The following is a 26,643-nucleotide window of genomic DNA, read 5'->3' as shown; positions in this document are numbered from 1 at the left end:
GATGCAGGGGGTGATGGGAGATGCAAGGGGGTGGGTATATGAGAGTGATGATGAAGGGTGCTGGGGGAGATATGAGGATGATGATGATGATGATGGTGATAATGATGATGATGAAGGGTGCTGGGGAGATATAATTATGATTTTTAAATATGTATTTGGGGGGGTGGTCTTTTAAAAATGTATTGAGGTGGTGGGGGTCTTTTTAATATGTATTGGCGGCGGTGGGCATTTTTATTATGTATTGCGGGGTGGGGTTACATGTATTTAGGGAGGTGGGGTTATTTGATATGTATTTTGTGGGGGGGTAATTTTGTGGGGGAAATTGACGGAAGGTATGGGCGAGTGAGAGGAGAGAGGGGCAGGGAGTGAGGAAAAGAGGGAGTAAGAGTGAGATGCAGGGGAGATAAATACATGCGAGGCGAGAGGGGGGAGAGTGAGTGAGACAGATGAGAAATACATGGGTAGAGGTTGGGACGCGGCCTAATATGTGTCAGCCAGATAGGGGTTCCCTGAGATTTTGCTAAATACTTCAAGGGTTCCTCCAAACAAAAAAGGTTGGGAATCACTGATCTATACCCTAAAGGGGCACAGATAAATACATTAGCAGTTAATGGTTCCCTGTGCTAGCTCCACCCCCCCCACCCTGTGTCGGTGCTGCCCCCGCCCCCCCCCCCCTGTCAGCACCCCATGTCGGCACCACGACCCCGCCCTGTCGGCAGCCTTGCAAGCCCTCCCCTTCGCACCTGGATTTCTCTCTCCCCCCCCCACTACCAAACTCATTCTCCCCCCTTCCCTCTCTTACACCCATCTCTTCTCTCTCTCCCCCATCCGCTATCACTCAATTACCCACTATCACTCAATCCCCTTTCCTCACACATTCCCCCCTCCTCCCCTGGCAACACACACAATTCCCCCCACTACCCATCATGGGCATCCGCAGGAGGGGGTAAGGGGGGGGCGCTTGCCCCCCCCCTGGATCCAGGGCCGCCAACAGCGGGGGACAGAGGGCACTGGCATGACAGGATTTAGCGCGCTCACAATGTGCAAGGAAGCGCGCGCGTCTCTGCAAAAAAAAACAAAACCTCCCTTGTCTCCTGATTGGCTGGCGCGTGTTGGCACGCTGGCAGGATTTTTTTTTTTTTTTGGCCCTTGCAAGCTCTATCTGAGCTTGCATAGCGAGGCCCGCCCTTTCCTGCATGGAGCAAGTCAGGTGAGTACTGCTCCATGCCACTCTCGCTTCCCCCTTGTCCTCCTGCTCTGATTCCCCCCCCCCCTGCTCCGATGCCCCCCGTTCCAAAATCTTCCCCCTGCTCTGGTCCCCCCCGTTCTGATTCCCCCCCCTGCTCCGGTCCCCCCTTCCCGTTCCGATTCCCCCCTGCTCTGGTCCCCCATTCCGATTCCCCCCTGCTCAGGTCCCCCCCCATTCCGATTCCCCCCTGCTCCGGTCCCCCCCCTGCTCCGGCCCCCCCATGCCGTTTCCCCCCCTGCTCCGATTCCCCCTTGTTGCGAGTGTCTGAGTTTGTGTCTGAGTGTGTGTGTCTGAGTGTGTGTGTGTGTGTCTGAGTGTGTGTCTGAGTGTGTGTGTCTGAGTGTGTGTGTCTGAGTGTGTGTGAGTGTGTGTGTGTGTGTGTGTGTGTGAGAGAGTGTGTGTGTGAGAGTGTGTATGTGAGTGTGTGTGAGATCAGGGGGGGAGGGAATGAATGTGAGGAGGGCGGATTCAGGGAGTGGGTTTGAATCAGAGGGGAATAATTGATGGAGGGGGGAGAGTGAGGAGACAGGGGGTGTAATAGAGGAAGTGAGGAAGAGAGGGGTGAGGGGGGAGAGTGAATCAAGAAGAGAGGGGGTAAGAAAGAGATGGGGCTACACCTTGGGACTATCTGCATTAGAGTGGCACCAGACAAGGTGAGTGTGTGTGTGTGTGTGTGTGTGTGTGTGTGTGTGTGTGTGTGTGTGTGTGTGTGTGTCTGAGAGTGAGAGAGAGTGTCTGAGAGTGAGAGAGAGAGAGTCTGAGAGTGAGAGAGAGAGTCTGAGAGTGAGAGAGGGATTCTGAAGGGGAGGGAGTCTGAGGGGGAGACTGAGAGAGTCTGAGGGGGAGAGAGTCTGAGGGAGAGAGAGTCTGAGGGGGAGAGAGTGTGAGGGGGAGAAAGTCTGAGAGAGTCTGAGGGGGAGAGAGTTTGAGGGGGAGAGAGTCTGAGAGAGTCTGAGGGGGAGAGAGTCTGAAGGGGAGAGAGTCTGAAGGGGAGAGAGGCTGAGAGAGTCTGAGGGGGAGAGAGTGTCTGAGGGGGGGAAGTCTGAGAGGGAAAGTCTGAGAGGGAGAGTCTGAGAGAGTCTGAGAGAGTCTGAGAGGGAGAGTCTGAGAGAGTCTGAGAGAGTCTGAGAGAGTCTGAGAGAGTCTGAGAGAGTCTGAGAGGGAGAGTCTGAGAGAGTCTGAGAGGGAGAGTCTGGTCTGAGAGGGAGAGTCTGAGAGAGTCTGAGAGGGAGAGTCTGAGAGAGAGAGTCTGAGAGAGAGAATCTGAGAGGGAGAGTCTGAGGGGGAGAGAGTGTCTGAGGGGGGGGGGAGGGAGTCTGAGAGAGTCTGAGAGGGAGAGTCTGAGAGGGAGAGTCTGAGAGGGAGAGTCTGAGAGGGAGAGTCTGAGAGAGTCTGAGAGGGAGAGTCTGAGGGGGAGAGAGTGTCTGGGGGGGGGGGGAGTCTGAGAGGGAGAGTCTGAGAGGGAGAGTCTGAGAGGGAGAGTCTGAGAGGGAGAGTATGAGGGGGAGAGAGTGTCTGAGGGGGAGAGAGTGTCTGAGGGGGGGGGGGAGTCTGAGAGAGTCTGAGAGGGAGAGTCTAAGAGGGAGGGTGTGTGTGTTTGTGTCTGTCTGTCTGTGAATGAATACAGACACCAACCCACAGTCAGTCAGTCACCCACCCAAGTGTCAGTCAGTCACCCAAGTGTCAGTCACACACGAGTCAGTCAGTCACCCACCCAAGTGTCAGTCACCCACCCCGTCACCCACACACACCCCACACCCACTCTCTCTCTGTCTAGTTAAAATTATGCCCCCCCTGAAAACATTTCTGCGGACGCCCATGCTACCCATACAATTTCCCCTCCCACACTGCCCACACAACCTCACCCCCCATATACAAATAATACCCCCTCCCAATACAAAACTACCCACCCAAGTACAGACACAACTACCCCCCAAATGCAGACACCACTATACCTACCCACAGAGGTACCCCCCACCAGATAACAGATATTTACCAACCCCCCCCCACACATACCACCCCCCACCCTCACACATACACTTACCAACCATCCCCACACACACACAACCCCCCCCCCCACACATACACTTACCACCCACACAAATACATTTACCATCCCCACTAAAAAGGTGGCAAAGAGACCTGTGGGGGTGGACAAAAATATGAAATACTTAGGACCCAAATACAACAGATGAAACAGATTGCTCTCCTATATATTTACCGCCCCAACCTCCACAAATACACTTACTACCACCCACAGGCCCTCAAATACACTTACTACACCCCCCACAACCACACTTACCACCCCCAACCCCCACAAATACACTTACTACTCCCCCCACATCTCCACAAATACACTTACTACCACCCCCTTACAAATACACTTACTACCACCCCCTTACAAATACACTTACCACTCCCACCCTCACAAATACATTACCACCCCCTACCTCAACAAATACACTTACTCTCCACCCCCACAAATACATTTACCATCCCCCACCCCCTCTCCCCCCACAAATACACTTACCAACCCCACCCTCACACATACACTTACCATCCCCACCCCCACACATACACTTACCACCCACAAAAATATATTTATCACCCCCACCAATACATTTACCGCTCCAACCTCCACAAATACACTTACTACCACCCTACACCCCCACAAATACACTTACTACCACTCTACACCCCCACAAATACACTTACTACCACCCACAGTCCCTCAAATACACTTACTACACCCCCACAAACACACTTACCACCCCCAACTCCTACAAATACACACTACTGCCCCCACATCTCCACAAATACACTTACTACCACCCCCATACAAATACACTTACCACTCCCACCCTCACAAATACATTACCACCCCTACCTCAACAAATACACTTACTCTCCACCCCCACAAATACATTTACCATCCCCCACCCTCTCTCCCCCCACAAATACACTTACCATCCCCACACAAATACTCTGACCACCCCCCACACTCACACATACACATACAATCCCCACCCCACACATACACTTAGCACCACACACACACACACACACACACACACACACACACACACACACACACACACACACACACACACACACACACACACACACACACTTATCACCCACAAAAATACATTTACCACCCCCACCAATACATATACCGCCCCAACCTCCACAAATACACCTACTACCACCCTACACCACCCACAAATACACTTACTACCACCCTACACCCCCACAAATACACTTACTACCACCCACAGGCCCTCAAATACACTTACTACACCCCCACAAACACACTTACCACCCCCAACCCCCACAAATACACTTACTACTGCCCCCACATCTCCACAAATACTCTTACTACCACCCCCTTACAAATACACTTACCACTCCCACCCTCGCAAATACATTAACACCCCTACCTCAACAAATACACTTACTCTCCACCCCCACAAATACATTTACCATCCCCCACCCCCTCTCCCCCTACAAATACACTTACCATCCCCCACAAATACTCTTACCACCCCCAATACACTTACCAACCCCCCTTGCCACAAATACACTTACCTCTGGTTGCCGTCACCGCCGGGCCTTGACTCTCCCCAGCTGCTGCTGCCTCATCCCATCCCATGCCATCCCATGCCGGGCCTCTCCTGTTGGTGCACGTGGCGTGTAAAGAGGAGGCAGCATCTGAGGAGAGCCGGGGCCCGGCAATGACAACCAGAGGCCTGGGCCCAGCAGCTGCCTTGTCCCACGCCGGTCCTCTCTCTCTCCAAAAGCTGGGTACACCCGGATGTCAGGCTCAGTTTCTGGCACACAGCGTTCTGGGGAGAGCCGAGAGCCGGGGCCCGTCAGGCGGCATCCAGAGGCCCGGTCACCTGGCACCTGGATACAGCGGTCTCTGGCCGGGCCCAACCTCCAGCACTGGCCTGCTGGGCCCCCACAGCCACCGTGTCCCGGCTCTCCCCCCTTGTTGGCAGCCATGGCTATCACAGTATAAGAATGAAATGTCAAATTATTAATTTCTTTTTTTATTTTTCCAAAATATCCTGGGGAAAAAATAATCTTGGTTAAAAAGAGAATATATCCTGTTTTCTGACATTACTATTTGGACTAATGATAAAAATAAAGAATAGCTGAGGTCTGCAGGCAAATCAAAGGGATGCATCTCACACCTAAGCAAAGCTTGTTTTACTTTCTATTTGAAATATATTAACTAAATAAACGTAACTATCTCTAATTTGAATTCTTGAGGAGGTGTTTAACAAATACATGTAAAGTTGTAGTCACACTTAACTGCTACAAGATAAATGACTATAAATGACCATAATGTATTCTCCTCAACTCTTTGCATGTGACTTTCCGTGCCATACTGTATGCAATCTCGTACCTTATTAAATAGTATCTGAATATCTAATTTAGTGACTTTGGTTTATTTGCATACTAAATTTGCATATCTCATGGAATTTCACAGCCACAAGCAAATTCTGTTATAAAATGTTGTTTTCTCGTGCTTTGGACCTGTTTAATGATTACTCTAAATACATTTTTGTACACCACAGAAATGTCATACCAGTTTACTGAATAGGCCCCTATATATTAAAGTCATTTTATTTTGGATCAAAAATTCGTCATTTTCACCTTGCTTCAATGTATGAAAATACGTTGTTCCAATTTCTACCAGTGCGCACCAGTTTGTGAATTGAGGAGTGCCAGTAGAAAGAGTTTGTGCACATTTTGTGGGTGAAAATGGCCACAACATTTTCTTTAGAATCTCAAAAGAACCCCATAATCATGCACTCAAATGCCAAACATTGTTATTATGTCACCAATAGCCCTGAGATTGTAATCCTAATATAAGACACTGTAGCTACAAAGAAAGGCTGTTTGTTTAAGTGTATAGTTATGCATTCCGTATGTGTGCCCACTTGAGATGGGGCATTATTGATGCTACAGTATGTTGGAAATTGCCAATCTAACTAATACTAAGGGGAACAAGCACAAGTAGCTCCCCGGCGTAGGAGTGAGAACTACCTGGGGAAGAAGCACAGAGTAACTTTATGATTTACCACCATTTAATATGTCTAATGGGAAGTCTGTCCTTGTATGGCAAGCCTTATAAAAAGATGTTGAACAAAGTTATTTTTGTACTACAAAAGTTGCTGGCACCCATCCTTGCTCTCTCTGCATATCCACGTCCAGCCTGCACCGACCCAACATCCTAAACAGGTATGAGAGACGGAGCACTGCCATGTATAGACAGTAGTCAATTCTATGTAAACTCCTTTAAAGCCGGGCATGGAAGGTTACAATAGCATTTAGCACATGGACACGTTAATAAGTAAATAACAAAAGAGGTTGAACAGTTAATGAAAGAATCTATTTAATATTTCCTAACTGAAACCGGATGTGAAAAATATGACCTTGTTGGTATAGGTACACAGTGTACAGTGTCCACATTTATAGTCCCCCTGGGGGGGTTTAACTAACCATGTAATATTCCTAGAACAGTTACTGCTTTGGTGTGGTGAGAATATTACTTGGGTTCCAACTTTGTGGGAGTAAAAACGTTCAGTAACTTCTGGTGAATGAATATTACATTGTTCCTTAGTATCACACATTCTTTTGTGATTGTCTGCAAAATTGCATAAACAAAGGATGCCACGACTAATAAGAAAGTAATGCATTTATAGTTGTGTTTATTCTAAAGAGTTGTATGTAACATTATTATATCTCTCTAGATAGTAAGGTCCAAAAATGGTATTGCTTTAACATAAAAGGATAAAGTAAATTTAAAGCCTCCACATTTCTCATTTAACCAGAGATTAAATTACATCAATTATTTTGTAGTTACCCTTCCACAGCGGTATGACGTAATCAATATATCTTTTTTTTTTTTTAAAGGCTATTTTCCTATGGAAGGGATTACATTTGTCAATCATAAGCTATCTCAAGAGATCCTACAAAGCGATTATTTATATTAGGGGCCATAGAGTATCCAAAAGCTACTACTCCCTTAGTTTTTAGGTAATGTTCTCTAAATGTAAAAATAATATTACTCCAAACTATATCAGAGAAAGGAACAATAAATGAACTCGGGGGTAAATAAGTGTTATCTAAAAAGATTTTATCTCATATAGTGAGAACTTCTTTATGTGGGATATTAGTGTATAGGGACTCTATGTCCAATGTACGTGAAAAAAATTACTACTCGGTTATCTACAGCAGGGGTGCGCAAACTTGGGGGGCATGAGATTTTCGGAGGAAAGGTGCGGCAGTTAGTCCCGTGCTCTCCCCCAAGGCATTTAAAGTAAATGCCTTTGTAACCTCCTACCTGGTCTTCGGGCGAGGCGTCGCCATGGTAACCACGCACCAAATGACGTCATGGGGGGGTCACATGACCCCACAACATAATTTGACGCTGGATCAGGGGGAGGAGAGCAGGCAGGGGGGCGCAGGGAGAACATTTTGCGCACCCCTGATCTACAGTATAAACAGAGGAGAGAAAAATATTTTTTTTGTAGCACACTAAATGAAGAAAATCTGTATAGTAGGAATAATGTTGTCTTAAAATATAACTTTTAATATATTTTCTTAAACAAATTATGTCAGCATGATAAGAGTACATACTGTAAAGAACAAACCGTGTGTTATTACCATCTCAAAAATGAATTTGCAAAAGATGTGCAGTATTTGCATACCACAATAGGTTAGAGAATGGTATTAAACACAAAATAATTATTAATCATGAAAATAATATTTTTTTTTAAATAGACCCAGTCCTTGCAAAAATAACAACAGACTGTTAGTTTAAACAGAGCTCTAAATAATTGTAAATGTTAATTGTGATGGAAAGGGGCCCGAGGACCAGCATAATAAAGATTTGTGTTGCTCATCAGGTCTCAAACTTGTGTATTTGTAACCATTTTATATATGTGACATGCTGGATTGCACTGTAAAGATATACAGTACAGTAAAGCATCCCAAGGTCACTGGACATGCGAGGCTGAGAAGCCCTTTGTGCAGCCCGCATGTCCAGAGAACTGGCTAAAGCTGCGATTATAGTGAGGACGACGGCGCGTGCGATTTTGCGCGCTGTTCGAACAAAGTGCAGCAGCGATACGGGCCAGCCATAGTGCGCACAATTGTAAGCGCGATGAAGAATGACCGCACTGCAGATTTTTCAAAAGACAAGTATTTTTGTCTTTTCGTGCGGCGGCCGAGTCACGTGAGCGGTTCTGCCAATGAGGACGAACCAGCCGGGTGACGCGTCTGCCACGCCTCTCAATCTGAGTGCACAGATCGCTCAGGCGACAGGCGCGCATGACCCCATGTGCTCCGTCGCTCGCGCGTTGTGCCTACTATAATCTTAGCCTTAAAGGTGAAGAGAGAGGAATATATCAAGAAAAGACAAGTGATGAGGGTCCCTATGAATAGCGCCCTAATTCTGACTGAATATAAACTATTACCTCTCATTATGAGGCACAAAAAGCAGAGCAGCAGAAGACGGAGTATGCTGGCGGGGCACAACGCGGTCATCACTCAAGTCGCTGGTTGGTCGGCACTCCAAGCCTGTTGTATGATGTCAGCGATTGCAAGTGCCAACGCACGTGAAACGTGCCAAGGCATTCTTCTTTCTCGGCAAACTCGAAGTGGTCACAGGGTAGGCTCTTTAAAGCGTTCTTTTGCTACAGCAACCTCGGATATCCATATTACGGTAGCAGGCTTAGCGCCTCCTAGGGGGCGCTGAAGATGGAGAGGTTGTATGGTATGTACTATTGACATGATTATAGTACACTATGATTAAGTTAGTAAAATGCACTCAAATGTGTAATACAGTAAAAACAAAACAGTACCTCTTTGTCATAGCCGTTATTTATTGGATATAACAATAGTCATTTTTGGTGGTACTGCTGTGTTTGGTGGCATAATGGCATAGTACTCATACGGTTTGATGACACAAAGAATATTCAACAGTGATGGATCAAAATGTAATTGTAAGGAATCGGGGGCCACGTCCCTTGCGGCGTGACCCCTCCTTACCCACTACCAGTACTGCAGCGGCTGCTGCCCCTGCCCCCCGTCGCTACCCATGCCGCCGCCCAGTGCATACCTTGAACTCTGCCGTCGCCATCTTGGATTCTGGCACTGGTGTTACAGACCCTCAGCTGGGCTCTACTATTTCCTGGTCTCTCAGCCACTCACGAGCAGCTCCTCGACACGCCTCCGCCATGCCCCTCGTCCGGATTGGTCACTGTCGCTTTAAATAACCGGCAGTGACTTCACTTCCTTGCTCTGCATAGCTCCTTGCTTCCTGTGTAGCCTGGAAACTGTGTCGTGCTCCTGTTTGTCTTTTCTCCTACAGATTTGAACCGGCTTGTCTGACTTACCCCTCTGGCTCCCGACTTCAGCTTACCCATCACGATTCTTACCTCTCAGCCCCTGGGACACGGAAACGGATTTAAACTATGGAACTCTCTATACTCCTGAACTCGGCAAGTACAACGACTATTCTAAATCTTAACCCAGGCCTGGCCACGCTACAACCACATCCCGGACCCACTCCCTCTGCTGTCGGTGTGTATATTCAACATCCCACCTCAGTACAGGGGACTGGCCTGGTCTATGGGCTGCACAGCGTGACAGTAATAGAGAAAAAACAATACTTGGAACTTTGCTAGTGACCATATGCCTGGGAATAAATGATGAACTCAAAGGTCTTTATGTGACTATACAGTTCCTTATTGTTGGTAAAATGTAATTATAATTGACAAATCAATAAGCGTAAAGGATATGAAATTGGATCCATATTGATAAGGAACGGGCCCCAAAAGTTTACCAGACAATGGACTGATAGTTGGATAAAGGGTGAGAAGATGAAGCCCTCATTTAGGCCATTTGGGCTAAGGGTTCTGAGTATGTACAGTAAATCCACCTTGATCCACCTTGATCCACCTTAGAAGCTCTTGATCCCAATCGCCTTTTCATCTGTCCTGACATACTGTGTCAATGCCTGTAAATTTGAGTACCGTTGCATTTCCCCCATGTTTTTCGTTGATATGTCTTGAGATGAGGGCCTCAATTTTATTTCCAATTACTCGACGATTCTTCTCCTGAACTGATGACACGTTTTCCCCACATAAGTTTTGCCGCAGATGCAGATAGCTTAGTATATAACACCTTTCGGGAGACATTTGATAGTGTCTGATGGTGCAGTTCCTTTTAGCATCCCAGCTGGGGATAGTTTTAGATGGTGACATACGGACATGCCCTGCACCCATGACACTTAAAGTTTACAAACCGTTTTACTAGAGCCTAGCCAAGTTGTTTTGGTACCTTCCTCAAAATTGCTGTGTATCAACCTATCTTTTAGACTCTCTAGCTCTCCTACTCTCCTACTAACCACTTTAGGTATTTGTGGCAGTGTTTTTGTAAGATCATCATCTTCTGGGCTATCTACATGTTTTAAAATGTCGATCACATGATTTGAGTCTCCAACATGATTCTTGAGATGCAACTCATAGTAACAAAAAGTTATCAGTATATTTGGGATCTAACAGGGAACCAAGTAGTGGAATAATAGGACATCCTGTAGTAGAAATATAAGCTTATACACCCTAGGTACACTGTAAAAAAAAAGAGATCATAGGAAAAGGTACTGTCATACAAGATCATTCTTGCTTTGAAATCCATCCTTGTTAATAACCCTCATTAAGTATCTCTGTTATTATAGTTTCAACCCCCAGTGTAGGATCTTGTCTAAGAAGTTGATAAAATGACGTATTCCCCAATTGTCGTTCACATTCTGAAATAGCATTTAAAATGACTAAATAAACTCCTTTATCTCCTTTTAAATAGTAATAGGCAATAGCTAGCCATATGTTCTGCTTTAGTAATATTATTACATTTACCATATGTAGTATGTTGATGTTTATAAATATATATATATATATACACAATATGAGAACACAAAGTATACCGCATCAACACAATCCGTAACTGTTGCCCAAAGATTGTCCTAGGTATATGATAAAGTATCAATAGACAGTGGTGCTCAAGGATAATAAATGTATAACGCAACAAAAAAGTATCCTTATAATGAAGCACACGGGCATACCATGAATATAATTATAAATGCAAAATTTCTTAGTATAAAGATAAAAACAAGGGGAGACAAATATAAAAGAGGAGGGGGACTCGCAACTGACAATACATATATACTGCACCGACACACTTTATTCGAGCAAATACCCAGAATGTACCTGGCAGATACCTGGAATGCGCCGCTCCTCACCTCTGACAAGCCCCGTTGCGTTTGCCTTCCCAGCCTGGGTTCATGCCTGGCTGACGGGCGGCTGATCTGTTAAATGATAATGATTAGGATTTAATAGGCTGCAATGCTTCGCGTGTCTACCAGATGGCATAAATTCATGAATTGTAATGCAGTATATATATATATACTGTGCAGTATTGCAGCCAGCGGGAATAAAATGCTTCAATCCCTGCTTGGAAAATACCTCAATGCACTCGGGCAGAAAACAGTCACAAACCTCAATACACCCGGGTATACCCGAATTCGTGGGACTAGCCGAGCTCGAATAAAGTGTGTCGCCAGTGTACCATGAGGCAAAGGCACATAAATTGGTCAAGGAAATCACCAATGACTGATATCATAAACAGCCAAAATGTATGCGAACCCCAAAATTGGTAGCTCTATGAAAGGCACTATTCTGTATAGTTATACAAACTGCAGACTTGTGTACTAGGAATAGAGATATGCCTGTGGTATAGCAGTAGATATTAATAAAGACAATGTTGCCTAGAATAATGTCAAATGGATGCCATAAGAGCTTGTATCACAGTAATGGAGAATATTGATACATCACCAAAATAGTGTAAATATTGTGACCAAAATACGAGCTGCAAAAGCCTCCTGTGCTGGAAAAAGGCAGCGGTCCCCCTCCACAGACTCCCACTCCAACGCGTTTTGACTAAACGGCTCCCCGAAGAAGACCGTTTAGTCGAAACGCGTTGGAGTCTGTGGAGGGGGACCGCTGCCTTTTTCCAGCACAGGAGGCTTTTGCAGCTCGTATTTTGGTCACAATATTTACACTATTTTGGTGATGTATCAATATTCTCCATTACTGTGATACATGCTTTGATGGCATCCATTTGACATTATTCTAGGCAACATTGTCTTTATTAATATCTACTGCTATACCACAGGCATATCTCTATTCCTAGTACACAAGTCTGCAGTTTGTGTTACTAACACCTCCTCCTCTATCGATCTCTCTGTGGGGGTACCCCAGTGCTCTTTCCTAGGACCTCTTCTCTTTTCTCGGTACACACTTTCTCTAGGTTACCCAGTCACATCTCTTGGGTTTAAATATCACCTCTATGCTGATGACACACAAATGTACTTTTTAACCCCTGACCTTACACCTGCTGTACAGACCAAATTTTCTGAATGTCTCTCTGTGATATCATCCTGGATGGCCCTCCACCAACTTAAACTTATCATGGCAAAAATAGAGCTCCTTATACTTCCTCCCAAGCCTGGCCCTACTGCCTCCTTCCACATTACTGTTGGAAGTACTATCATTCACACAGTAGCCCAAGCACGCGGCCTTGGGGTCACACTCGACTCCTTTCTCACATTCTCCTCTCACATTCAAAACATATCTAAAACCTGTCACTTTTTCCTCCGCAATATTACAAAGATACGCCCTTTCCTCGGCTGCTCGACTGCTAAAACTCTGACTCAGGCCCTCATTCTCTCCTGCCTCGATTACTGTAACCTCCTGCTGTCCAGCATTCCTGCCTCTCACCTGTCTCCCTTACAATCTATCCTAAACGCTGCTGCCAGAATCACTCTACTCTTTCCTAAATCTGTCTCAGCGTCTTCCCTGCTGAAATCCCTCTCCTGGCTTCCTATCAAATCCTGCATCTTGAACTCAATTCTCCTCCTCACTTTTAAAGCTTTACACTCTTCTGCCCCTGCTTACATCTCAGCCCTAATTTCTCGCTATGCACCACCCCGACTCATGCATTCTGCTCAAGGATGTCTTCTCTCTACCCCCTTTGTATCTAAAGCCCTCTCCCGCCTTAAATACTTCTCACTGACTGCGCCCTTCCCCTCAATACCCGACTAGCACCCTCTCTACCCACCTTTAACACCCACCTTAAGACATACTTGCTTAAAGAAGCATATGACTAGCACCGTGGTTAATACTATACACGATACATAAAGTTTGTCCCCCTGCAGATGCACTTACCAGAATGCCCTCATACTGTCTCTGTACATTCTTCCTACCTGCCAATTAGATTGTAAACTCTTCGGAAAAGGGACTCCTCTTCCTAAATGTTACTTTATGTTTGAGGCACGTATTCTCATGATCTGTTATTTGTATTATTTGTTATTTATATGATTGTCACATGTGAAGCGCTATGTACATTAATTGCGCTATATAAATTAAGACATACATACATACAAATATGGCTAATAGCACGTTTGCCCATTTGTTTTCAAAACAAAATACACAATTAGATAACATATAATAACAGTATAATACATTACACAGTAGACAATAAACCCATTGCTTGTCACAATGGGGGGCAAGGATTACCACAATGGGAATGAATGAGCAACATAAAAAAGCATCCAAAAAAAAAATACATTACAATTAAATAAAAATAAACATTTGCCAAAAATGCAATGATTGTCAATGTGGTTATCTATACCATGAATGTGGCATAGATAAACACATTGCCAGTCAAAGGGCTTTCTCAAAAAAATACACAATTAAATAAAATACAATCAATGTGTTTCTTACCTTTGCTGGGATGAAGATTTATCCTCATTCAACTGCGGCACCAACTCTTGCCCCACGACGCAATTGATCCTCATAAACATGATGTGAAGAACTCCATGATCTTCTTTATTTTCTGCATCTCTTCGTTCTTGTGTTTAACAGGTCCAGGCGATCTTGATCCGGCACCTTCTTGGGGTCAAATGAGAGGCCTATATAAGGCCTGTGACATCACATTTGACTGACAAATGGAACATCCAACAATTGGATTGTTGGATGTACCATGTGACAGCTTCCATTTTTATAAAGATGTGACGTCACCAAAAAGTGCAGGAAGCATCCAATAAGGTAGCATGCCACCCTCCCTTTTTGGTAATATCACATCACTCCAAAAAGAAAAGGCATCACATTGGTGAATGTACAATCAGATTGGTGGATGTACCATGTGATGGCTTACATTTTTTTGCTGGCTTACATTTGTTTGCTGAAGTGACGTCATCTTAAAGGGAGGGAAACATACAGTATGCTACCTGATTGTCTGGCTTCCTTCCCTTTAAGGTAATATCATATAATTGAAAAAAAAGGAAGCCATCACATACGCCGGGTACCGGGTATTTCCGGGTACTCGGTACATCACTATTATATACAGAAAGTGAACTACCTTGAAAAATGAAAACGAGGAATACTTGAATAAAATGAAAGAGGATTTACAAAATAACAATAATAAAGTAACTACCATTATAAGAGCATATGAACAAGACTCTATATTGTATGATTGGACATACACTGGCGACACACTTTATTCGAGCTCGGCTAGTCCCACGAATTCGGGTATACCCAGGTGTATTGAGGTTTGTGACTGTTTTCTGCCCGAGTGCATTGAGGTATATTCCAGGCAGGGATTGAAGCATTTTATTCCCGCTGGCTGCAATACTGCACAGTATATATATATATATATATACTGCATTACAATTCATGAATTTATGCCATCTGGTAGACACACGAAGCATTGCAGCCTATTAAATCCTAATCATTATCATTTAACAGATCAGCCGCCCGTCAGCCAGGCATGAACCCAGGCTGGGAAGGCAAACGCAACGGGGCTTGTCAGAGGTGAGGAGCGGCGCATTCCAGGTATCTGCCAGGTACATACTGGGTATTTGCTCGAATAAAGTGTGCCGGTGCAGTACAGTATAATAAAGATTGAAATCATTATCATCCTGGCCCGGGGTGGAAAATTAGTGCATCTAGCCAGAGCCACCGACTGATTTCATGGGGCCTAGGACTAGATTTTAGACCAGGGCCCCCCACGTGTCAGCGGCCTTGCGAGCTCCTGCCGTTCACACCCTTGTGAGCCACCTCCTCTATTTTCCCCTCTAAACGTGTATTTTCCCCATCCCCCCACCTCCTTCTTCCACCCCCTCTATGCTATCAATTAATTACCCCCCTTTCATTCAATCTTGCTCCCTCAATCTCCCCCACAATAATTACCCCCACTCCCACACGCACAAAATGCAACACACACAAAATGCAACACATACAGAGGCGACCAACTTTATTCTAACTCGGCTAGTTCCGCGAATTTCAGAATATCCCGGTGATGTTCGGTTTTGTGTCGTTTTCGCCCGGAGTGTATTGCGTTATTTTCCCGGCTGTGATTTAAGCATTTTATTCCCGCTGTCTGCAATACTGCAATGCCGTGTAAAAACGCATGGGGGCGTTTGCGAGCTGTTGTCTTTGAAGCCGTCCCCTATAACCCCTAACATACAGTACTGTACACATACAGTACTGTATATGCACATCAATGATACTATGGGCCGGCGGGGGCGAGATGTGTAGGCAGCAGAGAGAGATCCGCTGCTCTCTCTGCGCAAACATCGGCACATTAAAAATTATTTAAAATACATTTTTATTCATAGTGTAGATGTGCAGGGGGTCTCCGGAGCTGAACCGCGTTGGTTTCAGGTCCGGGGACCCTCTGCTTCCCGAGATACAGGCCCTTTATGAGGTGCCGGTATCCCTCTGCATTTAAAGGTTCCGATCACGTAACCGCGGCCTGTAAACCAAGCAGAGGGATACCGGCACCCCCTAAAGGGGCCTGTATCACGGGGAGCAGGGGGCCCTGGACCTAAAACCACAGCAGTTCAGCTCCGGAGACCCTCTGCACATCTACAGTATGAATAAAACACATATATAAATAAACACTCATTCCTTACCTTTGCGGCTATGTGCTATGGTAGCGAAGCAGCATTTCTGTATTTTTAATAATATTGTACAGTGAGCAGGGGGTTCCCTGAGCCAGAAATCAAAGCTCAGGGGACCCCCTGCTCCTGCACAATATTATTAAAATACAGAAATGCTGCTTGATTACCATAGCTGATAACCGCTAAGGCAATGAAGGGGTTAACCCACCGTGCCCGCTTTATTGTGGGTAGCGGGGGTGGGTGAAGGGGGTATTTGGCCCTTGGTGTGAGTTTAGGACTTGCGGGGGGGGGGGTTTGCGGGTGCACTTAACCCCTTCACGACCATAGCAGTTAATACCGCTACGGTCATGAAGGGGTTAACCCCTCCCGATACCCCCCCGCAAGCCCTAAACAACCACCATTGGGGCTAATACCCCCTTCACCCACCCCCGCTACCCACAATAAATAAAATTCACACACAGCAGCCGCCCAATAAATAAATAAATAAATCTAAATAAATAAATAAATAAATAAATGAATATAAATAAATACATTTAAAATACATTTTTATTCATAGTGTAGATGTGCAGGGGGTCTCCGGAGCTGAACCGCATTGGTTTCAGGTCTGGGGACCCCCTGCTCCCCGAGATACAGCCCCCTTTATGAGGTGCCGGTATCTCTCTGCATTTCAAGGTCCCGATCACGTGACCGCGGCCTGTAAACCAAGCAGAGGGATACCGGCACCCCCTAAAGGGGCCTGTATCTCGGGGAGCAGGGTGGCCCCGGACCTAAAACCACAGCGGTTCAGCTCCGGAGACCCTCTGCATATCTACAGTATAAATAAAACACACACATCGATAAAGAATCATTCCTTACCTTTGCGGCTATGTGCTATGGTAATGAAGCAGCATTTCTGTATTTTAATAATATTGTACAGTGAGCAGGGGGTTCCTTGAGCCAGAAATCAAAGCTCAGGGGGCCCCCTGCTCCTGCACAATATTATTAAAATACAGAAATGCTGCTTCATTACCATAGCTGATAGCCGCTAAGGCAATGAAGGGTTAAGGCAGAATAGCATGTTTATTGGGGACATTTGCCCCCAATAAACATTGCAATAAACAACATACAGTACACCCCCTGTGTATTTAAAATACATAAACAATAAATACATTAAATACATATTTTTAATGTGTGTGTTAAACCTCCATGCCTTGACTGTAATCTGTGTAAGGCCCCCTCCCCCTCCCCCTATTGTGTCGGTTAAATCTCCCTGCCTGTGTTTCTGTGAGTGCAGTGTATGTAAATGTGGGGAGGGGGATCCCATGTAAATATAATGCAGTGCCTCACTGCCAATGGCCCACCCCGTGAGGCCTAACCACACCCACACCCACTACCCACTACCCACCTGCCCATGGCCCCTCCGCCAATACACAGCCCCACAATAAGCATCATTATATTTATTAAATACATTACACACCCCCTGTGCCCCCCCATAAATACAAGATTTATCCTTTTACAAACAGGGTTCATAACGCAGCCCCACGTGAGTCCCCGGTGGGCTGGCGGGGCATCTGACAGACCTACAGGGTACCAGCAGCCCTTTTCAAACAGGTTCTGGAGGCCTGATGGTGGGTCCCGCCAGCACCATGGCCCCCAGGTGGTCTCCTTGGGTCACCGTGGGCCACAATTGGGTCCCCACGGTAGGCCTGCAGATGTCTGGGAGCCCCGGGTCAGACCCACAGGTGTCTGCGGGGCCTCGGGTGGTTCCCACGGGGGTCTGGGGAACTCACGAGTGCTCACTACGGGTCCGCGGTGCCCCCACAGAAGTGGGACCACACATCATCATCCCCGCAGACTACGGGTCGGCGGTGCCCCCACAGAAGTGGGACCACACATCTTCATCCCCGCAGACTACGGGTCGGCGGTGCCCCCAGAGATGTGATTCCACCGCTTCATCCCCGCATGTGTCACTCGTGGAACCACCAGCCTGATACCCGTGGGATACCCGAGGAGATCCACAGGTGGTCTCCAGAGGTCCCACACAGAACCACGGAACAAACCCTGAATGTAAAAAAAATAAACCTGGCCTATACATTCAATACATACACCCCCCCCCCCAACACCTACAGTACAATAATGTGCAAAATAACTATTATCCAGATATGGATAATAGATTAATTGCCCATTATTAAAAACATTAACTAGCATATTCAAATAAATAAAGTACTACTGACCTCATCAATAAGAAGTCTCCGTCGCCAGCGACATCCTTGTCTTGCTCACAAAATACATAGCAAATACAAAGCCAATACATTGCAAGTACATTCAGATATCAATTAACCCCTTAAACACCTTATCAGATAATAACCGCAAAGGTAATTAAGGGGTTAAGCCACACTGGCCCGATACCCACCCTTCACCCATGAATTTGTACATTGGCTTCATCATGCAAATATATATACAGTATAAAGTATATATATATATATATATATATATATATATATATATATATATATATATATATATATATATATATATATATATATATATATATATATATATACGAAAGAGAGACGGTTGCATGAATACAAATTTATGCAACTGTTCGGGACACTTAGCAGTGGCCTAAACAGAGATCGAAATTTTATGAGTCATTACTGACACTAGCGAACTCTCTTCCCATGAGCGCTAAAGGCCATGTATGTACATACTGTGCTATATGTATGCACACACAGCTGTCTCTCACACATACTAATACTCCTTATTTTTCCATCCCTATACACAAATAGGGACCACATAGTATCCACACACACTTTTAGTTGTGCTACAAACTCTCACATTTCCACACCCACCCACACCATTCATATCCCCTCTCACTCCACACACACCTAGTGTAGAGCACTGTTTATACTGTGGGCTCTCCATTCATTTTTATTCACACTGATACACATACACACTCTTTCTTCACTTGCTTTCAGTTACCCTTTGACACCACCAGCCTTAAATCTCATCCACACCGGGGGAAGGACCAACACAGATAACATTCCAAGAGACACTGTTTTTACGTAATCCTTGCTTCATTCATTGTAACATCGCCGGAAGAAGAGATCAGTGTATCTCGAAAGCTCGCACAAATAAAAGCATTTCGTTAGCCACAGAACGGTATCATCTATTTATTTTTTGATTATTGAAGCTCGGCTAACACGGTACTGATACCTCTACATATATATATATATATATATATATATATATATATATATATATATATATATATATACAGTATATACACACACATGATGAACCAATATAAAAATAAATGTAGAAGGGTTATCAAAACCATACTGTACTACAAATAACACTTCTCCATACAGACACACTACATTACAATGAATTTCCTTTAATAATCCTAACTGATCTTACAATCTAAATCATCAAATGCCAATGAAAAACCTCACATTCCAATCAATACATTGCATTTACATTGTATAAATGATGCATAAAATCTATGCACCATATACATTCTGCAAATGAATGTTAACAATATCATTGCAAGCAAAATACAAATACCTCCAAACAAGTAAACTATTTTAACCAATCAAGTAAACAAAAATCAATTAGCAATCATTATTTACATCCCTAAACAATTGACAGTCCATCCCGAACAATGAAACAATTAACTAATTCACGCCTGGAGCAGAACAATTTAGCATGTGAAAAAATATAAGTACCTACCAGGCTACAAAATTTAAAACCAAGGCTAACCCTGAACACCATACAATATCAACAATTACATCTATCTAATTTTAAAATACTTTAAACACACATTAAAGCATAGCAGCATAGCAAATTAATTTAAAACACATCAAATCAAGCTTTTAAAACAACATCATTTCTTACCCTGTATGTATTTATCTCTCTAGACATATATACATACATACATACATACAGTGGCAAGAAATGATATACCACAAATAAATAAATACACATGTTAAAAAAACTTTTAAAAAAATTAACAAGTTAAATAAAATACATTTCTTTAGTTCACTTACCATTACTTGGCCCCACCGACTCCCGTTGCGCAGCTTACTCACGAACCAATCCACCAGGCACAGGAACCCATAAAATAAAAAACCATAAAAAAATAAACATTAAACTAAAAATCCAAATCAATCCACGGGTCTTCTAATTGTAATCCATCTTCATCTGTATTCTTCTTTCTTCTATCTTCTTCCGGGCAGGGTCTTCTTCCCGCCTTCGGCCACGCCCTTGTCTTTTTTCTTCTCCGGAGGTCCTTCCTCCGCGGCGTCTGGCTTCATAATGAGACGACATAGGTTTTAAAGGCCTATGACGTCACATTTTCGTCATGGTTCCCACGGTCCTGATTGGGCCGTGAAAACCATGTGTTTTGGCCGATAAAAATAAAAATGATGATGTCACTTAAAGGCAATGAAAGCACAGCCAATCAGAATGGCTTTGCTTCAATTGCCTTTAAGATGACGTCATTAAAAGAAACATGGCCGTCCACACATGGTACGGTAGCCAATCAGAGCGTGGGAACTCCATCCCTACTCTGATTGGCTCTAGTATACCATATGACAGAGGCTTGGGGGAGAAAGGATGTGACGTCAATGAAAACCTGTCACATGGTACTAGAGTCGGTGGGGCCAAGTAATGGTAAATGAACTAAAGAAATGTATTTTATTTAACTTGTTAATTTTTTAAAAAGCTTTTTTAACATGTGTATTTATTTATTTGTGGTATATCATTTCTTGCCACTGTATGTATGTATGTATGTATCTATGTCTATATGGTGGGTGGGGTGGGTGAAGGGGGTATTAGCCCCAACGGTGGTTGTTTAGGGCTTGCGGGGGGGTAGTGGGAGTGGTTAACCCCTTCATGACCGTAGCGGTATTAACTGCTACGGTCGTGAAGGGGTTAAGTGCACCCGCAACCCCCCCGCTAGTCCTAAACTCACACCAAGGGCCAAATACCCCCTTCACCCACCACCGCTACCCACAGTAAAGCGGGCACGGTGGGTTAACCCCTTCATTGCTTTAGCGGCTATCAGCTATGGTAATGAAGCAGCATTTCTGTATTTTTAATAATATTGTGCAGGAGCAGGGGGTCCCCTGAGCTTTGATTTCTGGCTCAGGGAACCCCCTGCTCACTGTACAATATTATTAAAAATACAGAAATGCTGCTTCGCTACCATAGCACATAGCCGCAAAGGTAAGGAACGAGTGTTTATTTATATACAGCAGGGCCCCGCTTCTCGGCGCCCCGCTTTCCGGCGATCCGCTTATCCAGCGGCACCGAGAAGGGGGCCGCCATCTTGGAATTTGGTTCGCGCATGCGCAGAACGGGCAGGTGCACCCGGCGCGCATGCGCAGACCGCTGTCTGTGCGCACAGACCATAGTTTGCGCGCGCAGACCATAGGCTGCGCATGCGCAGAACGGCGAAAACGCCGTTCTGTGCATGTAAAATCAGTGAAAATCGCCGGATCCGCTTTCCGGCGATTTTCACTATACGGCGGGCCCCTGGAACCATATACCCGGGGCCCTGCTGTATGTGTTTTATTCATACTGTAGATGTGCAGAGGGTCTGTGGAGCTGAACCGCTGTGGTTTTAGGTCCGGGGCCCCCCTGCTCCCCGAGATACAGACCCCTTTAGGGGGTGCCGGTATCCCTCTGCTTTGTTTACAGGCCGAGGTCACGTGATCGGGACCTTTAAATGCAGGGGGATACCGGCACTTCATAAAGGGGGCTGTATCTCGGGAAGCAGAGGGTCCCCGGACCTGAAACCAACGCGGTTCAGCTCCGGAGACCCCCTGCACATCTACACTATGAATAAAAATGTATTTTAAATAATTTTTAATGTGCCGATGTTTGCGCAGAGAGAGCAGCGGATCTCTCTCTGCTGCAAACACATCTCGCCCCCGCCGGCCCATAGTATCATTGATGTGCATATACAGTACTGTATGTGTACAGTACTGTATGTTAGGGGTTATAGGGGTTGTTGTTATACAGTATATATATATATATATATATATATATATACTGCATTACAATTCATGAATTTATGCCATCTGGCGGACACGCGAAGTATTGCAGCCTATTAAATCCTTAACCATTTTCAATTAACACATCAACCGCGCGTCAGCCGGGCATGACCCGTGGCTGGGAACGCAAAAGGAATGCGGCATGCTCCGGGTGAACAGCGTCGCATTCCAGGAACAAGCCAGGGACAAACCGGTGATTTGTTAGAATAAACTCTGCCGCAGCAGTACATACTACGCACAATGCAACACAAGCACATAAAATGCAACACACACATAAAATGCAACACACACACACATAAAATGCAACACCCCCCCCTGGACCTGACATCTCTCCCCCCCCCTTGTATCTCACATCACCCCCTCCCCTTGTACCTGACCTCACTTCACCCCCCTTGTACCTCATAGTTACATGTGGTTTAAAAAAGGCATGCGTCCATCAAGTTGCATTTTATGTGTGTGTGTTGCATTTTATGTGTGTGTGTTGCATTGTGTGTAGTATGTATGTGTTGCTTTTTGTGTGTGTGTTGCATAAGTCACCTAGTGGTAGCACCAGCCTTGCACTTAACCCCAAACTTTCCCCTTCTCCAGCCACATCTTATCTATAATTTGTTTCACCTTAAACATAATCATTTTTGGTCTGATTACAGGTAATTTGGACCCACAGTCATGCTGCCCTTGCGCTTATGGCTCGAGGGCTACCTTTCTCTGAAAAAAAATTGCAAGTTTACATTTAGCACAAAAACATCAAAGCACATGGAGCTAAATATTTAGTGTAGACATTTAAGGTTCAAAATCATAAGAACAATAAGTAATTATAGCTAAGTAACAATATAAATGTTATATTGGTGAATGCAACTACTGTACAAACCTCTGAAGAATATACTCCGTTTTTCATTAAATAAATATGCAATATCAGCAGTCACAAACATAATCTTGCTAAGACATGCAAAACATGACAGATAGCTATATCATCTGAGATCTGACAGTTTAGGCAAAATAATTATTGAACGTTATTCAAATATTGTAGGATTCAAACTTTCTCCGTTTTTCAGCCGCATTTGAAAGTCAGGTATTACCACACTGCTGTGTTTGCTTACTTCCAAACCTTAAAAGCACAAACATCACAATACTATCTATTGATTATAATTGTGGCTTTATTTCACATTATATTGCTAATTCTGTTTGTGTGGCAGTTCTATGGTGCGTGAAGCATGGAACAGTTCCAAAGAATACCAAACTAATCACAAATGGTTTATCCAAGTCACCCCCACGCCCTAAAAATAACACCAGGCCTATGACCTAATACTTTTACTTTCAATAGAACTATTCATAACAATAGCTTAGAAAAATAAACCCGAAGGTGGTTTTTATATTACAACATGGTACATTTTCCTCTGTGAAGTCGAAAACACTATAATGTTTCCCAGTCATGACAGCATTAGGATCTTGAAGTTATTCCTAGCATAATTATTTTAATGACTGAGGCAACAACATATTTTCATGCATTTACTTAAAGAAAATGTGAAAGGTTTGCTGCTGGAAATCATACTTATATACAGAACCAACTTTACCCTACCTAGTTTATTTGTAACACCCAACACGCAAATTAAATGTGAAAATCATTTCTGGATTTATTGTTTTCTTCTTCATTAATTATTGAAGTCGTATGTTATATGCAAAACGTGCATATTTCATAACTTGATATAGCACTCCAGGGCTATGTACTTTTATTTTTTAGATTCATTGATACTGTATAGAAAACAAAATGTCTGCTATTTGCTCCATAGGAAATAATAGTCTTGCTGAAGGATAATTTCATGTTTATTAGGGATGTGCTTCAAGGTTCTAATAGTCGTGGTGGTCCTGGAAAAAAGCAGATTCAATGTAGGTTGTGATACCGTTTAGTTGACCAGCATTAGAGTTCTTCATATATGAAATTATATTTTGCTTAAAGCTCTTTGAAACCTCAAAGGCTTCTCCAATCAAATCTGCTTAGAAATATGCAATATTTTCATGGCATTTCATGAACTTAGTGAAATCGAAAACCTTTAAGCGACATATTTTTTTTGTTTGTTTTTTTAGCAAAATGGCAACGTTTGTAAAAATGTGCAAGCTTTAAAAGTTAGGGTGCAGGTCACATAACCCTTTATATATTTGATATTTTTGCTAAATTCTTGCAAGACGTGGTGAAATTTTGGGGAAAAAATGGAGACTTTTTTTTAAAAGCAATTTGAATGTTTGGGAACATCTTGCACAATGTTTATTGTTTATAATTAAGTTTAAAAGAACGATGAACTGTTAAAAAGAGTTTTTAATATTTTTAAGGGAACTTTTCTTTACTGTATCCTCAAAAGCTACAGTATCTGACAGGTTGCATTTTTCAGAAAACATGTATTTCTTTGTTTAAGCTGGTAATTCATTTGAATGAATAAAGATGTTTTCATTATCCAAACAATTCCTCAATTGTAAGTTTTTATGGGACACAAATTCCTTAGCCCTATGTTTACTTTTTGCTGTATGTCTAGTGCTATTATCACTCTATTGCACGATTTCTAGTATTTTGACTTGTCTGCTAATTGTATAAGGCATTACATAGTAATGCTTTTGTCGTAATATTAATGAATTAAAAATACAAATACATGTATTCAGTTACTAGAAGTTTGCATACACAACTAGATTCAATAAACGGTAGAGGTGCTTTTTTCATATATATATAACAGGGTGCTCCGTATTCCTTTAACTCCCGGCGCGGTCGCGACTAGCAGCGGCGGCAGGGACAGGTGTGGGCGGCACTGCGGGGGAGTAGGGAGCGGTGAACGGCTCGCCGGAGGCTCCCTCGGCAGGGCGCCACCATGTTGGTGTATAGGGACGTTTCGTGCATGCGCGGTATGTTCGCACATGCGCAGTAGGGGCCATTGCCTGGAATCTCCACAAGGGAACTACAGTTCCCAGAAGCCTTGGGGTTGCAGTCACATGGTGCAAAAACAGCCAATAGCGTTGCAGCATTCCCCTGCTCTGAGAGTTGCTACATTTCGTACGCTGCAGCCACGTCAGTCGGAGCTGGGACAAGGAAGGGGTAGGTTGTGTGTGCAGGGTTCTGTGGCTCCTGCACTAAGCTAGATTGTAGAGGGAGAGGGGGTTGGCCCGGTATTAAAGGGGTTGCACCCCATATGGCCACCCCCAGACCTCACCAGGGAGGCAAGTGGTTAACTGAACAGCGGTCCAGGAATGTGGTTTACACCTTGTCATGTCATGAAAATGTATGTTCCCCTGTTCCCATGTTTCATTATAATCCTGTATTTTAAAGATGTTTTAAAGTGCATTTCTGTATCTCCAGGTCTGGAGGTCGCAGAGAGTTGATATTTGGCCACTATGTGGAGTCACTGTAGGCATTAAAAACTGGCAAATTTCAACCCACTGAGCCCACCAGAATGGAACTTATTAATATGTGTAGATATTAAAGTGTATATGTATGGTATTTTGGATCAGTTCTGAAAATGCAGACGCCATCTGCTAGGCTAATAGGTCATGAAGGGCAGCCGGCTGATTGAGCCTAAGCACTGTGATCAAAAAGTTAACTGCCCTGATTGTTTACCCAAAGTCTAGGAACCAAATATTGGTCAAATGACTCTGCCACTCTAATTGTTACCTGAGGGTGGGGGAACATCAAACTAGAGTGGTTTGTAAGTATTATGTCTACACCTACAAACAATGAAGCTTCTGCCAGCTACTTCATTTTGTAGACTGATCGTCGCCCCTGATTTAATTATGGGGCTACAGAAATAAGACCCTCAAAGTCCCAGAACACATGGGCTAATTTGCTGGGGGGCATGGGTTAATCTGTGTCTCCACATTAGGGATTGGATACAGATAATTGTTCACCAATAGTCGGTATTCAATGTTAAGAATAGGGTTACACAGGTATATAAACTGTGTCAACCCTACAGTTTTTAGTTCTTCTTCTGATACCATCTTGAATGTCACCGGATTGCTGGAGAATTGCTAGCTGATACTTCTCCATCCCCCAACCCTAAGTAAGTGTTACCTTCTTGTCTGTTAATTGTACTATATTGCTCTGTTCACCTTTTTTATGGAATAAATTATATTTTATTATATCTAAGCCTCGTTCAGTTCAACCCAGATATTTGGTGTTCATTATATCTTGTCATAAGCTACCGTGACATAAATACCCTCATGTTAGGCCCCAGCTAGGCCCCGACTCCCCTCAGCTTGTGGTTGCTACAGGGACAGGCCCATAATTAGGGACAGTGCCCCTGTAGTACCAGTGTGTGGGACACAAACAGGACATGGCTGTATCC

The sequence above is a fragment of the Ascaphus truei genome, chromosome 2, assembly GCF_040206685.1.
Source record: "Ascaphus truei isolate aAscTru1 chromosome 2, aAscTru1.hap1, whole genome shotgun sequence".
Taxonomy (NCBI): domain Eukaryota; kingdom Metazoa; phylum Chordata; class Amphibia; order Anura; family Ascaphidae; genus Ascaphus; species Ascaphus truei.
This window is presented reverse-complemented; position numbering follows the sequence as displayed.